A 17823-nucleotide genomic window follows, 5' to 3' on the forward strand; every position below is an offset into this window, starting at 1 on the left:
TTATAGAGGGTTACAAAGTTGTCATAAACGCACAACATTTTTAAAAATAAAAATAAAACAGGTAGACACTTATATCTAATTGGGTACACAAAACCCAGTTGGCACTCAACCATTACCTGGGTGTGTGACCTTGGGCAGCTCACCTGAGCACCTTGGGCCTTGGTTCCTTCCGTTGTAAAATGAAGGTCGAGGGGTAGGTGATCTCCAAGTGCCTCTGAGTACTGAAATCTTGCTCTTCTGTGATTACTGCTTTTAAAATGCTACCATCATTTTGAAGCATGTATTTGGGGGGATTCCCCCAGGTGAGTGTGACCTTGTGTTGGATTTGAGAGGTTTTGTTATTCAGTCAGGCGGCGATCACTGCAGCTGCAAGTGGCTTTGCTTGCTAGCAGGGTGGAATTCTGAATTTGGCATTTTTTTCTCCAAGGGCTTGGCCAATTGCCAGATTCTTCCGTCTCCCACCTCTCACCCTTCCTCAAATGGTTGTGTGTAAAAGATTCTTTTGATGCATCCTCTAGACCTGTCCATTAATCTTGCTTTTCTGAAAACTTTACATGATGTATGTCCATCCTTGAATTCCAACAGTTAGAGATGAGCTATGTTTCACTGTTCAGTTATCAAATCGGAGTGGATTTATTTCCCAGTTCGCCGCAGCAGACGGATAAACAGGCCAGTCCTTACGCACTGCCTTTTCTGTCCTCCTTCTCCCTCCCAGCCTAGATTTCCCTTTGTCCCAACCTCTCCCCTGGATTTATCGCACTGTCTACCTCTTACACACTTGCAAGTGGAGAGGTGAATCTTTTTCATTTCATTTTCCCAAACTCAGCCTGTAAAGCAACTTCAACTCTACCCCCCACCTTCCCATGGCTTCTTCCCCACCATGCTTTTCCTCTGATGAGATTTCCTCTCTGAGGGAATATTATGGTCCTGTTCTCTGTTCCCAAACAAATTCCCCTGGTTCTTTAAATCTGGTTTCAATCAACATAATCACAGTCTGTTCAGTGATATCAACTCTCTCTTGATTTGTTCTTGTAATTCACGCTGTGTCTTCCACCTCTCGGGCTGTTTCATATATACACACTTAAATGCATATATATATGTGTATATATTACATGTAATGTATGTATATTATATATTGAAATAGAGATACATATTTCATCATGCCTGTAATTTCTTTTCATCTTTCTCTAAATCAGTATCTTAATGTACATAACTTAAACTGGATTCATTTGAGAACCCTACGGGCTTTTCTTACTTTTTAGGAAGAGCTATTTAAATCTGGGTCAAAAACTAGTTATATGCTGAGGGCAGACTTCTTTTATCACCCGTCATAAATCTCATCCATAGAACGGACTAGTGAAGCAGTGAGGTGGGCAGTTTGCTTCTCCACATCTCACCAATGCAATATAGTGTTTTCTCCTCCGTCTTCAGCCTCATCCTGTTATAAGTTCATTCTTTTAACAGGACGAAAAGATATGAGGTGGCCCTGGGGAAGCTCTGACACATGGAGGCCATAGAAGACATTATAGACACGAACTTGGAAATGGCAACCCAGTAGTAGAATCTCAGTCTACCCGCTTCCTACTGAATTCTGCGAGCCCAATAATTGTGCTGCCCTGGCTGTGCTAGGATACAGGGAAGCAAGCACTATTCTGAGCGATAATGAAGCTCCCCCCACCAGCTCCCCACCCCCCACCTGTTGGGTCAATAACACTCATCACCTCATCAGGGAGGGTGGATACCACCTAGAATAGAGAAATCAGCTGAACTGCTGAATGGATTTTGTAATCCTGTAACAGACAGTTTGGGCAAGTCATGGCTTTAATGTCCAGAGCCAAGCACTTAAGAGAGAAAAGTTTTTTGTGAATTCTGCAAATTTAACTTTACAACATCAGAGCCAGTCTAGAGTCAGAGCATAGTGACATCAGAGCCACTTTCCCAAACAACAGGCCAGGAGGGGAGGGCTTAAAGGAGAAGCCACAGAGCTTAGACAGGCTCCATGGAGGGAGACGGGGAGCGGCTGGAGTGTGTAGCGTCCTAGAGAAGGAGGGAACTATATTGGGAGGTGTCACCATGGTGGGGTCAGTGATGTTTCCCACGGAGCAGCAGATCAGTCATCATGTAGCACACAGGACAATGGGGAAACACACATCGTCATTTAACTACAGGCTGTGGAATTAGAATTAGATGGGATTTTCTAATTAATCTAGAACTGGCCCTCACCAGTAAGGCAAAATGTCAAAACACTGGCCAAACCTTTCTTGAAAGTCACAAATCTTATAGAATATCTCTCTTTCACATTCCAGAATAATATAAAAATAGTTTTGAACCATGCATTTTTTTTTTTTTTTAATTTTGAAATAGTTTTAGACCCATGGTATCCATTGGGTCTAAATTTCTAAATTACCCATCTCTTTGATTTAGTGAGATACCCTGTGTTAAAAAAACAAAACCAGAACGAGGTGAACCGCATGTCCCTTTTGCACTGTGACTTGTTCCTTAGTTCATTTGAAGAGAGACTGCTGGCGTGGAGGTTCTCATGGGGAAATCATGCGATCGGGATTCTTACCCTTCTCTTTCTCATCTCTGCTGAGAACAGAAAGCTGGACTAACTGCTACAAGCTCCAGGAGGCAGTATCTAGTACATCCAAGTTTTTCGGCAGGAAAACACCCCCTCACCCTGAGTTTAATTCCTGAATCCTGTGTCATGGCCTGGATGCCAAAGTGGAAGCAGGGACATCCGTGTCTCTGGGACATTCCACTGGGAGGCCTGCTGTAACCTGAGTGAACCATTTGTGCAGTTCCTGTTGATAAATCTCCCCGCCACCCATCTTCCCTTGACTGTAGGGCAGGGGGCTCTGTCTGCCTTCCTCTTTACTTCCTGTTCTGGATGAGCATGCCCCTGCCTTCTCCTGGGTCCCAGATGCAACAGCTGGAGAAGGGGGACCTGGGAAGGCAGGGTAGGGGGGCATAAATGGCTTTCGACACTGCCCTGCCTTCCCTGTCTCTGCCTATCCACACCGGCCCAGCAGTGCTATGAGGCCAGAAGACCTAGTGTTTCCTTCACCTACAAAGTCCAAATACATACTCTGCCCGTGCCACTGAGGCTTGAGGCCTCTCTGCCATCAAATACTGATTGTAAGATGAGTATGCAACCCTGATGACTTCTGGTAAAGACCATTATTTTGAAATTACAAAATGTGTGTCTCTTAGTTGCTGGTATTCACGGAAGCTGGGTCTGTTGTCAACACCTGCTTTGAGCTCCTGCCTTCCCCACCCTTCCTTGTGGTGACAGAAGTTGCAATTCCTTTCCTCTGTTATTGGTCTCCTCTCTTCTCTCCTATTGCTAGATCTTGCAATAGACATTTTAAATAGTTTATTCATTCACACTATAGTTTCTGTTGCAAAACATGGACTCACTGACTTTAAGGTAGTTTTTAGCACTAAAAATACCTCTGGTTTTTATGGACTGTTTCGTGGGCTATTAACATGGAGCAGACTGCGTCTGGAAGCAGCAATTCAGAAAGGGTCGGAACACCTGGATTCACACTTCTTGTGTCATCAACCAGGGAATGACTGTGAATATGTCACTTTCCTCTTTGGGGCTCAGTTTCCTAATCTGTCACACAGAAGCACTGTGTGCGTTTGGGAACCTCTAACGCAATAGTATATGTTAGAATTATAAAGTAACACTAAAATACAGACCCGCAATCATGTTCATACTCTGTTCCCAGCAGGAACATACCAAAAGGAAAGGGACTGATGTTGCAATGAGAGGATTTGGGGTCGACAGTGGGAGGAACAGCAATGCACAGGGACATGGATGGCTGAGGGGACCCACGGCCCTTCCCAGAGGCCTTTCAGAAGGGTCAGCTGCAGTATCGGCTGTTTATTATGTACGGCCCCTCTGTGGCCATACTCTTAGGGAGCTCTTCTTGGAGACCAGGAAGCGGTTCTGGGTGGGAGGCAGCTCACCCAGAGAGTGCGGAGAGGGAGGGCCTCTGCACTGAGATTTGAACTTGTTCGCTGGGGATACATTTCTGGGTCTCCCTGGAATTGAGGAACAGATCTCTTGGTGGGAAGCCTCTGCTTCCTAGCGGAAGGTAGAAAGTGGACTTCAGACATCCTGGAAGTTTTTCTGTCTTGGTTGGTGGTAGGAAGACTGGGAGAGATGGAGATACAACCCCCCCCCAGTGCGTTGCATAACCCCAGCAAGTCTGATGCAGGAATGCGTGATGTACAAGGCAGGAAAGCAGCCCGGGGTCCTGAGACCTGGTCTGCATACAGTCAATTTTCACCCGGTTTCATTTTGTTAAATGTGATGTCTGAGATCCTGTCGAGAAAGCATCACCTGGCTAGAGGAATGTTATTTAGCTAATGGCAAGGTTGTGCTCTGTACATAATTAGGCTCTAAAGGAGGGTTCGGATTTATGTATGTATGTATGTATGTATGTATGTATGTATGTATGTATTGGAATAATTTGAAATTTCCACACACAGACTTGACCTTCATGGAATTGCTAGGAATACCAGGACTATGTTGATGAAAAGAGGGTTCAGGAACGGTGTGGTGGGAGAGGCAAGCGTGATCAGGCCTGTAGTGCACACGAGTCGTTAGGAAAAAGAATGAGAGTCAGAGGATGGGGAATCTGCTCCCAGCTGGATGTTTGCCATTGGACAAATCATTTAACCTTCCTAAGATTCCGTTTTCTTAGATTTAAAATGAAGACAATATTGGCCTTCAGGTCTTTCATGATTGTAATGATCAATCCGAAAACTGACAGACAGAGGATATGTTGAGAATTAATGACCTTTGGGACCCACTACTACCACTAACCTTGCTTTTCCGCTTCCGTGGTTACTTACACTCTGTTCCTCTTTCTGGTCAGTTTTTTTGTCCCTATAATTTGAACCTGTCTGGGGTGAGGGAGGGGGGCTGCTGATTTCCAGTGATGCTGGGGACAGGGCAGCTTCTCAAGGCTGGCTTGACTGCTCTCACTGGTTGCTCTCCCATTTGCCCCTGTCTTTTCCACGGGCCCCTGGCAGGGCGATGCTAAGGGATAAAGTCATGGCAGTGGGAAGTGGCAGGATGAGGGACCACTACTGCCAGGAGTTAGAAGCTAGCTAGCCTTCTACTTTCTGTTCTAGATAATCAGTGACCTCAGATTTCTAAGTTGATGCCAGTATTGATTTATTCCCAGAGTTGTTATTCAGTGAAATTATTAAGTGCAAAGATAAAATTCTCAAGCCTTCTATTTCTTTGGGTCAGGAAAGTGCCCTGTCTGAGGCTCCCTCGCAAGGTAGATATACAAAGGGTGCCAAAAAATGTATAGACATTTTAAGAAAGGAAAAAACTGTATTAAAGCTGTAATACTCAATATATGCTGATAACAAAAGATGAATACAAGTCATGAGTATACATTTCCCAGTGTGTGTATATATATATATATATATATATATATATATATATATATTCTTGGGAGGTTCCAGCAGAGTTCCTGTCTTATTTTAGTTCAAAAACAGCCTCTTCTCTCCTAAGTGGTCTTCTTGCTAAAAGCATGAACCTGAACCTTCTTTTTGTCACCATGGGGGACAAGTTTTCTTTCTCTTTACCGTTTGCCTACCCAGATCTTCCCAGATAGTGTACATCTCCTGGTAGTAAATTCTTTTCAATCGAGACACGTAGTTATACAACTCATGTGCCAGGCACCATGGTAGGCACTGGACTGCAGCAAAGAATGCTCTGTGGGCCCCGCTCTCAGGAGCAATGAAACCCAGTAGTTCCCTGGGGCTTCAGGAGCCCCCTGAGCTGATAGGAGGGTCTTCCAGAGCCTTGTTGCAGCCAGGACTTGGCCTTCGCAGCATTGGCTAAAGGGCATTTTGGCCCAGCCCTAGTCTCTCCTTCCCAAGTCCTGTTGGGTGCTGGTTCCCACTTGCTTTTATTTGCAGGTTCTCTGGTCTTGTGCATTCACTTCTGTCCCTAGGAATTCCCAATCGAATCCTGACCTTAGACCAGAGCTGTAGGATCAGGAAGTCTTGTTAGAAGCATCATGGCCTACCAGGTGATGGACTGTACAGAGACGAGACGCAGGTGCAGAGGGGCCACTTCCTTCCCATGTTAGTGCAGGTGCCCTTGTCTGTGCCAGAGAGCTGCCTTCCTCCTGGTCCCTCTTTCCTAAAGAGAGGCTACCATGCTGCTTCTGGGCAGTGGGCTGGGGCTGCTGGAATTGAAATTTTTATTTTCCTCAATGGCATCTGAATTCTTCCTTTGCAGTTACTGACACACAGTTTTGTCTGAGAGATCACCCATGTCGTCCGTCATTGCTCAGCACATCTGGAGACCACTCACATACGCATCCTCAGCTGACTCACCCTGGCTACTTTATTGCTCTTAACTCTGAAGAAGTCTCTTTTTTCTTTAATTCAAGTTTATTGGGGTGACAATGGTTAGTAAAGTTACATAGGTTTCAGGTGTACAATTCTGTAATACATCATCTATTGATCACACTGTGTGTTCTGACCACCCAGAGTCAGTTCTCTTTCCATCACCATGTATTTGATGCCTTTTACCCTCATGTACCACCCACCTCCCCCCTTATCCTCTGGTAACCACTAAACTATTGTCTGTGTCTATTGCTAAGCAAAATAAGTCGGACAGAAAAAGTCAAGAACCATATGATTTCACCGATATGTGGTATACAAAACTGAAAACAACAAAAGAACAAACAAATGAAGAAACAAAAACTCATAGACACAGACAATGAATAAGTCTCTTTAAAGGTTGTAGGTAGTCCATATCTGGGGCCTTTGGAGAAGAGAGAGCATGAAAGGGAGAGCTAATACTAATTGTACCAGGACAAAATCATAAATGGTCACACTTCTTAAGAGGTTCATCCCTTTGACCCAGTGTCATTGTTTATAGGAGCTTTTATTGAGTACCTACTATGAGCCAGGCACCGTGGTAGGCACTAGGGGGGTCAAACACAGAATGAGAGCTTACAGTCTGTGGGGAGATAGGCAAGTAAAAGCATGAATATAGAAGAAGGTGGTAAGTGCTAAGGGGGCGTCTTCTTCAGGGAGGTGATGTACGAGCATGACCAGACAGATAGGAATTAGCCAGGTAAGGGGAGCGGTGGGGAACATTCCTGGCAGAGGAGGTAGTCAGGGGAGTCCTCTCCTAGGTGAGAGAGCACACACTGTGTCTGCACAACTGAAGTCCCTCCCTGTGGCTGGCACACACAGTGTGAGAGGGGAACTGGTGAGAGGGGAACCCGAGAACCAGACCATGAAGGGTTTCATGCCAGGCTAAGAAACTGTGTCTTTACCTTGAAGGTTTTAGAAAAGAACAGAAATTTCTCCAGCTGGAGAGTGACTCAATTAGGCTTAATTTTAGAAAGATCTTCCATTGCTGTGTAGAAAAGAAATGATGGGATGCTGGGAGAGGGCAAAAGTGGGGTCTCAGAAACCACCTAAGAATCCACTGAAGTAATTCAGGCAAGAGAGAGAACATGGGCTATAGAGAAAAGGGGGGTGGATTTTGAGAAATACGGGCAGAGTCAACTAGAATGAAAGATCAATTTGATATTGGGGGCAGGGAAGAGAGACGACTCAAGCATGATATGTGGTGAATATAGGTGCCCTTTCCTGAACAAGCACAGGAGGCTGGAAAAGGAGCAGGGTTTGGGGAAATATGGAGACCCCCGTATTGGATGTATTGCCCTTGAGATGCCTCTGAGACATTCCAGTGGAGATGTCCAGTGCGCAGTTAGCCCTGCAGGCTTGGAGTTCAGGGTTGAGGTCTGTGCTGGAGGTGGGGATGTGGAAGTCATGCACGCATACACCGGGTGCATGAGACTGTGCAATCATCAGTGCAGATGAGAGGAGAAAGACAGGATTTGGGGAAACAACACTGAAAGAGTGAAAAGGTAAGTGCTGGTGGCACTTGGACAAAAACCATAAGACAGTTCTGCCACCAGAGAAGGAGCTGTGAGAGGTTAAGGAAGGAAGGACTGCAATGCGTCTGTCTGATTTTACAATGAGGAGCTCGGTGTTCTAGGAGGTGTGCGTCATGAGGGACGTGGTGGTGCCGGTGGTGATGACGGAAAGAGAGAATTCTGCCTGTCACAAGGGGGTTGAGGAAGTGGAGGTAATGGACACAGGGGCTCTTCTAAGAAGCTGGGCTGGGATTAGGGAGTTGTCCTTAAAGGAGGACAACTAATTCCTTTTCTATTTTTAAGATTGACAACACAGGAATATTATACACTGATTAGAGAACCTGTAGAGAGGGGCAGGTTGAAGATATGGCTGGGAGGGAGCCGTGGAGAAATGAAGCTTCTGAGGAAACAGCGGGAGGGACCAGCCTGTCAGTATAGGTCCTGTTAGACAGGGTTGTGTGGGAAGGACCACTCCACCACTCAGGAAATTATAGCTTACTCAGGGTGGCCACACATCCTGGTTGACCCAGGGTAGGCCTGCTGTGCAGCTGTTATCCCAACCAAACAATTAATAAAGCCCCCTTTCACTTTCAAATGTGTACTAATTAGAGTGATAAAGTATCTGGTCACTTCAATACAGTATCTGGTCTACTTTATACATTTAAGTCGAATTGTGGGTGGCGGTAGGGTTAGAGTCCCTACCTGAGGGATTTTTTTCTTTTCTTTCTTCTTTTTTTCTGTGAAGTTGGAGGCAAGATTTTCTGTGTTCTCAGAGCCTTCAGGAGACAAATGCAGTTTTCAAAGAGCTGTTGTGAGGAATGGAAGAAAGACCTGGCATGAGAATAAAAGCAACAAATCGTTGAGCTACAGCAAGGGCTGAGCTAATCTCGAGAACATAAATTTACTTGGCACCACAGAGTGCATATGCATGGTTTGCCCTTCTCAACAGCCTGGATGTCAGCTGGGAGAAATGAATGTTTGAATTGACCTGAGGTCGGGAATGTACAGGGCAGATGTGACCACAGTGTAGAGAGTGGCTGAAACAATGGACCATGGGAATAACATACCAATAGTTGGCTTTGAATATGAAGACATTAGTTGCAGCATTACTTATGAGAGTGGAGAATTGGAAATACTGCATTTCCTGCAAAGGGGATGTAATTCAGTAACTTACTGCACATTTCTATGATGGAATATTATGTAGCTATCAACATTTTGTTTACGAGGTGAGATCAAACAATACGGTGAATAGTTAAATAAAGAAAAATGTATTACAGTAAAAGACACATTGCCATTAATCCCGTCAAAATACTCCCCCTCGCTTCGAACACACATCCCGTTGTTCTTGCCACTTTCTGAAGCAGTTCTGGAGTCCTCTTTCATGAGTGTCTTTAGTTGCACTGTCATGGCTGCCTTGATGTCCTGAATGAATTCAAAACGTTTACCTTTCATGGTCATTTTGACTTTGGGAAAGAGCCAGAAGTTGCACGGTGCCAGATCCGGTGAATAAGGTGGATGAGGACACACTATAATGTTTTTATTTGACAGAAATTGCCGTACCACAAGCGATGTGTGACACGGAACGTTGTCATGATGGAGGATGAAGTAAAGACACTCACGAAAGAAGACTTCCAGAACTGCTTCAGAAAGTGGCAAGAACGGTGGGATAAGTGTGTTCAAAGCGAGGGGGAGTATTTTGCGGGAGATTAATGGCAATGTGTCTTTTACTGTAATAATTTTTTCTTTTAATTTAAACATTCACCGTATTTTTGGATCACACCTCATATGAAGAATTTTAATATGATGGAAGAATGCTTAGGTTATAAGATGAAGTAAGAAAGTCAGAGAATGATATATATTAAACAATCTCAACTATGTAATGCATAGAAAAACTTTGCATGTGTGTTCAAAAAGCTGGACACCAATATCCCATAGTGATACTTGGGGGAGCTGATAGATTTCTTTATATATTTTTTTGTATTTTTAGAATGTTCTTCAATATGCACTTATTCCTTTTATAATAAGGAAAATAATTTCCCTAGAAATAATATTTAAGGAAAAAATTTTAAACCTAAAAAGGGGTCTATGCATTCACAATTTAATTCGGCCTCCTCAGAAAACTACAATACTGAGTTTTTATGCTCTCAGTCCTCAGGGTGGGGAACGTGACCATGGTTCTGGTGTCGTACACATCCGGGTTTGAATCTCAGCTCTGCTACTAATCTTTGCTACAGTATGGCCACAGTGTGATCTCAGGCAAGCTATTTTCTCCTGGGCTTGGTTTCTTTATTTATGAAATAGAATAATACACGTCTCCAGTCTCTTCCTTACAGTTCCCAATTCTAAAAAGCTCAGAAAACCCAAAGTTATTTCTTAAGACGACAGCAGATTCATTTTACTGCAAAATATGACCTGAATTGACATGATCTTTATCTCACTTAGTGAATATAATTTTGCAGCAGAATATGAACTTATTTAGTCATGGGATGCTGCTCCAGACCCATTGAGGATATTAGGTCATACGGGGTTTCCGATGAGGGTTGTGCACTGTAGGACTTGCCTCATAGGGTTATGATGGCATTAAATCAGAGTATGATTGTACAGTTCTAAGCACAGTTCCTGGCATGGAGTAGATGCTCAGTCATGTTAGCTATCATCATTACTAAAATTATAATTATTCTTGAGCCCTCACTAAGTATAGAGCGCGTGACGTCTTCTTGCCCTCTCTTCCTTCCAGTCCTTTCTTTATTGGGATTTTTTAGAAGACTGAAGTGTCATTTATTATGGGAACTTAGGTTGACATTGTTTAGGACATAGGAGTGGAAAAATGGGAACTTCCAGCAGGGAAATCTCCTGCTTCTTTTTTTCTTCCAGATTTCTAGCTTCTTGAAGAATAAGTCATAGAGAATAATGCCTGTTAACAGGGCACCCAGATAGCTGAAGAGCTAATCAAAGAATAAATCTTATTTCCTTGATGAAGACTTTAATCTTAAAGCATTTGTGTTTATTGTGGAATTGTAATATATTTGCAGCATAGTTGGTCTACATTTAAAGATGTACTTTGCTTTAACCTAAAAGTAGTCCAATATATAATGTTTTAAAATTGAAGAGTGATTATTTACTGCTTTCTATAGGAATCTACAGTTAAGATTGTTTATTGCAAACCCTAGTAGTATTTTAAAATATAATTCAGCCTTTTCTGAAGCATGCATAGAGTACAAACTGAGATCATTACTTCTTCCTTTTCTTGGATGAGTCGGTGCTTCATAAATTCCGTGAAAGTGGCATTGGGCAACTACATTATTAACATCACCAAGGCAATGAAAATGTATTATGTTATAGGAGCAAAAATTCCACGTTCTGAATCAATACCAGTATATTTCCAGACCCTTCATTTAGAGCACAGTTAGCAGCTTTCCCCTCCCCTCAACCACGTCACTCACCCACATTGGGGTAGAAGTCTCTCAGCACTACTGATCTCTGTGGCTCCATGGGTCTCTCTGTGGTGAAGGGTTTTGCCTTCACAACATCAGCATAGAATCACAGAGCCTCAGGTCTGGAAGGGACATTTTTGCAATCCCCTCTATGACATCCAATTAACCTGATCACCTAGACTGCTTGCCTGGAATCTCAGTACAGCATTCTTTCTAGTAAGCCAAAATAGAACTCCCTGAAATAGATGGCTGTAAATGCTTTATGAGTTGGTCCAGTGGCAGAAGAGCTAGTTTGCTGGCCAAAAGTGACTGCCTATTATGAAGTCTCCGACCTTTTTCCACTTCTTTTTTTTTTTTTTTTTTTTAGCATATATTATGCACACTTAAGTTCCCTTTGCCATTTTTTTTTTTTTTTAAGATTTTATTGGGGAAGGGGAACAGGACTTTATTGGGGAACAGTGTGTACTTCCAGGACTTTTCCAAGTCCAGTTGTTGTCCCTTCAACCTTAGTTGCGGAAGGTGCCATTCAGCTTCAAGTTGTTGTCCTTTCAGTCTTAGTTGTGGAGGGCACAGCTCAGCTCCAGGTCCAGTTGCCGTTGCTAGTTGGAGGGGGCACAGCCCACCATCCCTTGCGGGAGTCGAACTGGCAACCTTGTGTTTGAGAGCCCACGCTCCAACCAACTGAGCCATCGGGGAGCTCAGCGGCCGCTCAGCTCAAGGTGCCGTGTTCAATCTTAATTGCAGGGGGCGCAGCCCACCATCCCTTGCATGAGTCGAACCAGCAACCTTGTGGTTGAGAGCCCGCACTCCAACCAACTGAGCCATCTGGCCAACCAGGAGCTCAGCCGCAGCTCATTGACTTCATTCTAGTTGCAGAGGGTGCAGCTCGCTGGCCCATGTGGGAATTGAACCGGCAGCCCTGTTGCCCAAAGCTCGCGCTCTGACTAACTGAGCCACCCGTCCACCCCCCTTTTTCCACTGCAATTCATCAGGTCCTTGTTCACCTCCCTACTCCGTGCCCAGCACAATGTCAGGACACATTCATACACATTCTTGGGTTCCCACTTATCCTCCATATTAATCCATTCATTAGCACCAAATTTCAGGGCTCCTTGCCAAGCCTATCCAGCATAATTGGAGCTTCTGAAGTCAGATTCCCCCAATTACATTAGTTCAGTTGTCTCATTAGCTGCCATGCATCATCCAAACACATCATCAAACATGTTTTCCTTCATTATTGTCATTTTCTTAATACAGGTATTGTTGAGAAAGATTGTTTTTAACACATACTTTGGCTTAGCCTGTTGTTTGATCTCCAGAATACAATAAATCTTCAGACTAACTAGAACGAAGGCTGGGGGGAGGGGGGAGGATGGGAGTAGCAGAGGCTTAGAAAGAAATAGGTGCAGAGCTTGGGCCAGTGACAAGCCACATCCATCTCCCTGGACAGGAGGATGCTCTTGCAGCCACAGGTGGCCTCGCTTTGGAAATGACTGGCTTTGTATAAACTGTTGCAGCAAAGATATGGTGAGCCTAGAGAAAAGTGTAGTCTGCTCTTTGTACTGCAGGGTGTCTCCCCGTGTTCACAGATAGGTGACAGCTCTCCACTTCCTGGGTGGTCACAGGCATGTGGTCTGTCTTTCGGACTCTTCAGGACGTTGATAATAGAGAGGATTATTTTTTAGGAAGCGCGTAGGATCAAGAGTTGGGAAGCAGGGCTCTGGTTTTAGCTTTACCGCAAGCTGTGACAGCTTTTGAGTCTATCACTCACCTACTTTATGCCCTAAATTTCTCAGCTTAAAATAGCAATGCCCTCTCTGTATAATTTTCTTAACTTCATCTGCACCCAAAAAGCTAGAGACAGTGGGATTAAGTCTTAAAATGCAGGCCTTGGCATATATAGTTGGTGCTCAACGTATCACCCTTCCTTCCTTTAAGAAGGTTCTGCCACGCCCCCGGATGTTTCTCTGCCTAAGACGTGTGTGTCTGTTTTGGAAAACCTTGAGCCCATGATCTGGCCCATGGGATCTCATGTTTTCCCTGCTTGCTCCTGTCTCCACTTGTTAGGTTAAAGGGTTGCCTCACTTCCTGCTTCAAGATGGCTTCTGCTCACTCTCCAGAGAACCCACAGGGGCCTGAAGCCTTTAAATACAATGATGCTTCTGAGGAAGAGGAGCTGCATGGAGTTCTCAGGCTCCTTTGACAATTTGAGGTCACCTTCAGCCCACCCATCTCAACCCCTCCAGACCTGTGGAAACTCACAAAAACTAGTGTGAAGCTGTGCATTGTATTTTTCAAGAGTCAAGCTCAGTGGCCAAAAGATGTATCAGAGGGGGATAGGGGAGGTGCATGATGTAGGGGTCAGGCAAGGAGGGATGGAAAGTCTGTTCGCATCCCCAAAAGGAGCATTGGAAGTTAGGTTGGAAAAATCTCTTCAGCCTTTATTTACTCACCATGGTGGGTAGCCACGGGAGGAGGGGGAGGAGGGGGAGCCGGGGTGGGGAAGGAAGACAATAGAACGCTGTGTTGCCCTGCTAGAAAAGCACGCTCTAAGCAAATCATGTGGCCAGCTCCTTCAGAGCGCTGCTCAATTAGCCCCAGTGCTTAAAGGAGGGTCTCTCACAGCTGTCGTGTCGGCGGGTGGGCTGGAGCAAAGGCAAGCAAGCGCTCTGGGCACTCAGGAGGCAAACCGGCAGGAATGCTTAATGGGAATTGACCTTGGGGGGGAAAGCACAGTGTGCTCCCACCTGAACTAAACTCATCCTTCTTGAACAGAGAGGGCTCGAGAGGGACTTGGTAGGCTGTTCTCAGGAGAGGCAGTGTGGGGAGACCACGGAGGAGGTGACCAGAAAAGTGAGTGCAAACGTTTCATGCAGAGTGACCGACATATGGAACGTGTTATCCAGAAGGGTTACAGGCTGGAGGAGCTCCTAGAGTGTTTCAGGGGTGGGATGGGGGAGGGGGCAGCTTTCAGAAACTCAAGGAGGTTTCCAAACAAAAGGAATTTGAGAAGGGTTGGAGAAATAATGAGAAATGCAAACTTGACCTAGAGTTTCTCTTTCTATCTCCCGGGTTTCTCTCCTGCCTATCCTTATGTGTTTCCAATTGACAGGGACCCAAGAAGGCCATTGGAGCCATGTGCCTTACTATGCAAATGAGCAGAGCTGACAGTGTGTAGGGGGGTAAGTAGGACCCCCCAGAGCCATCTTTCCCTCCTTTGTATCCAAGGGCACCAGAGGGACAGCATCAAGCCCGGAGCCTGGTTTAGGCCTCCTGTGGGCAGACACACAGCTAGCACTGGAATGATCTTAGGCTGATTTATTCGGACTCCCTCCCTTTGGAGAAGAGCAAACTGATGCCTGGGAGGAGGGAAGAAAAAGGCTTGTCCAAGGTCTTGCAGTGACTTAATGGGAAAGCTGTGGGGAGCATCCAGTCTTGGGATCCCTCTTAACCCTTAGATTTTTCTCCCCTTCTCAGCATCTCTCTCCCAACTTACAACACAGACATACACACACATACACTCACACACACACTCAAGGACACATCAACTGAGATATACTAGACACACACAGACGTACACACGCTCACACACACACTGCCCGGCCTCTTTCCCAGCAGCACGTATATTGGTTGGAATCCCTCTCCACCACCTGTGATGGCAGTGTTGCTGCGCATTGCCCCAGCCACTCTTGGGACAAGGAACAAATGTCCTGTATGACCATGGCCTGTTTCGTGGGCCTCTGCATCACAGCCAGGGAGCTCTCTTTGAAACTGAGTCCTCATGTCTTCATGCTTTCTCATGGCACCTGGTCTGTGGCTACCTGCCATGTCTGCAGCACCAGCTTGTTCATTTCCCTGATGGGAGGGAAGCAAATGTACACCAGTGCAAGGATTTAGCTAGCTCGGGGGAATAGTGACAGGGTGGAACAGTTTCTAACAGGACTCTAAGTGCAGACACCCTCTGGAGCTACTGTAGTAGTGGCCTCGGAGGGGGCATTCTCTCTCATGACCCCCATTTTTCCCTAGCCCGGTAAAAAAGCCACGTGTCCAGGGGCCTTTGACTCAGCCAAAACCTCCTGTTCAAAAAAGCCTTATCTGCCTGCCCCCCTCCCCCCACCCCGACACACACAGATGTCTCAGAGAGTAGAGAGTGGCTTCATACCTCTGCATTGCCAAGTTGCCAATTTGCAATCAGATCCACTGGATGGCAGGACCTTAGCCGGAGCACATCTCAGGTGATTGGCAGCTCCAAAGGACATGCCTATTCTACATGGTTCCAGCCTCAAGTAGCAAGTAGTACAAGTAATTATCCTAGCGATCCATCTCAGATCCATCCTCCAGGAATTGACTCAGATCCTTCTAAGCAAATCTAATGACATGCCATTATTGACACTAAAAGGTGACACCTCTGATCCTCTGTAGTTTTCCCAGCTCTGAGTGTTTGCTTATCTTTTGCTGTGTAACAAACCATCCCAAAACTTAGTGGTGTAAAACAACCACCATTTTATCATTCCTCATGATTTCTATTGGGTAAAACTGGGTTCGGCGATTCTTCTGTGCCATGTGGCATGGACAGAGGTTGTCACTTGGTGGTGTTCTGCTGGCTGATGGGCGGGTCCAGACCGTCCAGGCCAGCTTCATGTGCAAGACTAGAGCCTCGGCAGGCTGGCGAGAACACTGTCGAGGGGAGCCTCGCTAGCATGGTGACCTCGGGACTGTCAGATGATTCACATGTCAGTTCAGGGCTCCAAGAACAGGAAGAAGCTGCATGGCCTCTTACAGCCAAGCCTTGGGAAGTCATATAGCGTTACTTCTGCTATACTATACTGGTCAAAACGGCCATAAGCCACCACACACAAGGGGAGGCCACATGGACACCACCTCTAGATGGGAGGAGCATCAAAAATTGGCGGCTGTGTTTTAAATCAGCAACATGCTTATGCACTGTATCTGGCCCCAATGTGTTTTCTGGCTAGATCCTCTTGTAGCGTGATGAATTTACGTACTTTTGCTATCTGATATATCAAAGGAGCCTCTGTTTACGCTGAAGCTTCCTCTCTCGAGCTTTCAGGGGTGTCTCCCTAGGCCAGTGTCCTGTGACTGCCCTGCAGTCTCCCCACCTCCAGCTCCTCCTCCTGAGAGAACGTGCTCCTATAATCATAATAGCAGTTGGCTCTTCAGAAACAGTCAAGTTTCCAAGGTAATGGAGAGCACTGGTCTTGAGGACATTGCAGAACAGGGAGACCAAAGGGATGAAAAAGCCATCAGGTTGGAAGTGAAGTCATCCAGTGTTGGTAGATGAGAGATGGAAAGGAAAATGCACAGAATCCCAAAGCCCTCACAGAATGTGGATGTCCCTAGGTGTTACGGTGCCAACACTACACAAATATTTGTAAGAGGAAGGAGGGAAAGATGCTGCCTCCATGGGCTACCTCTCAGGCTGGAGGAGGGGAGGCTGTCAGGGCCCCAGCCCTCTCACATGAGTGTAGTGTTAAACATGTCGCATTGGTCAGGCTCATGTGGGACCCTTATGCCTCCCTGAGAAAGCCCCGCTGGCAGTTGAGCCTTGTGGATGGATTTCCCTCTTTGTGTTCTTAAATATACCATTCTGTGTTGGTTCCAGATGAGCAGCCCAGGGCTGGTTTTCTGGAGAGCTGGGTCTCAGTTCTGGCTCTTCCACTAATTTATTGTTTCATTTTGGGCCAGTTACTCTCCCATTGTAAATTTCCTATTATCTGAGAACCCTAGTAGTTCAAGATGCCATTACCTGGCTCTGTAGCTTCAAAGGAACACAGAAAACAGGGAGGACCAGAAAATGAGACTGGTAATGAGTATCATGTGGTCTGGTGAAGAAATGACTCAGGGCTGGCAGAGGGTAAGAGACGCATAGAGTACTGCGGCCAGGGAGAACCTTCGAAACTCTGTAGTTCAAGGATTCTTCACCTAGGATCTGTGGGTCTGTGGGTTAAACTTTAGGGAGCCTGTGAACTCACTTGAAATTACTTTGCAAAATTTTTCCTTTATGTGCACATGTATGTTTTTTAGGGGAAAGTGTTTTTTGTTTGTTTTAACTTTTATCACATTCTAAAAAGGTCAACAATCCAAAAACAGCAGGGAACAACTGCTTTAGGCCACCAGCATTATGTTATACGATTCTTAGCCAGGAGGGGTAAGGCCTTCCCAGATGCTGTTTGGAAAAGTGATTGATATTTAGTAGAGGGCCAGGGCTTCGTGTGTCGGGGACAAAACTGAGCATTGAAGAACTTTCCAAAATACCAGCACCATCCCTGTGGAGAAGTTCCATTAGGAATTGAGACCCCAAGATCAGCCACGGTTCTCCTGCAGCCACAAAGCTGGTTAATAGCAGAGTTGGTTTTCATTCATAAGTCAGAGCAGGAGATGTGCCAAGAATCCATGTTATTTTATTTTTCCTTGTCAACTGCAAATATATTAAG

At 45.4% G+C, this 17823-nt stretch overlaps 1 protein-coding gene across 3 annotated transcripts in view; it reads left to right on the plus strand.

The window, feature by feature from the left end:
* NTF3 (neurotrophin 3) overlaps positions 1–17823 on the plus strand; it is a 66893-nt gene that overhangs the window by 38160 nt on the left and 10910 nt on the right. Inside the window, exon 2 of one of the 3 annotated variants that reach the window (XM_074326160.2) lies at positions 9483–9595. The exons of the other annotated variants lie outside the window; for them this stretch is intronic. The gene's annotated coding sequence lies outside the window, so the exon portion shown is untranslated. The remainder of the gene's footprint in view (positions 1–9482; positions 9596–17823) is intronic. 3 annotated transcript variants of the gene reach the window in all.

This window comes from Rhinolophus sinicus, chromosome 1 (assembly GCF_057876585.1).
Source record: "Rhinolophus sinicus isolate RSI-liver-muscle chromosome 1, RSI-T2T, whole genome shotgun sequence".
NCBI lineage: Eukaryota > Metazoa > Chordata > Mammalia > Chiroptera > Rhinolophidae > Rhinolophus > Rhinolophus sinicus.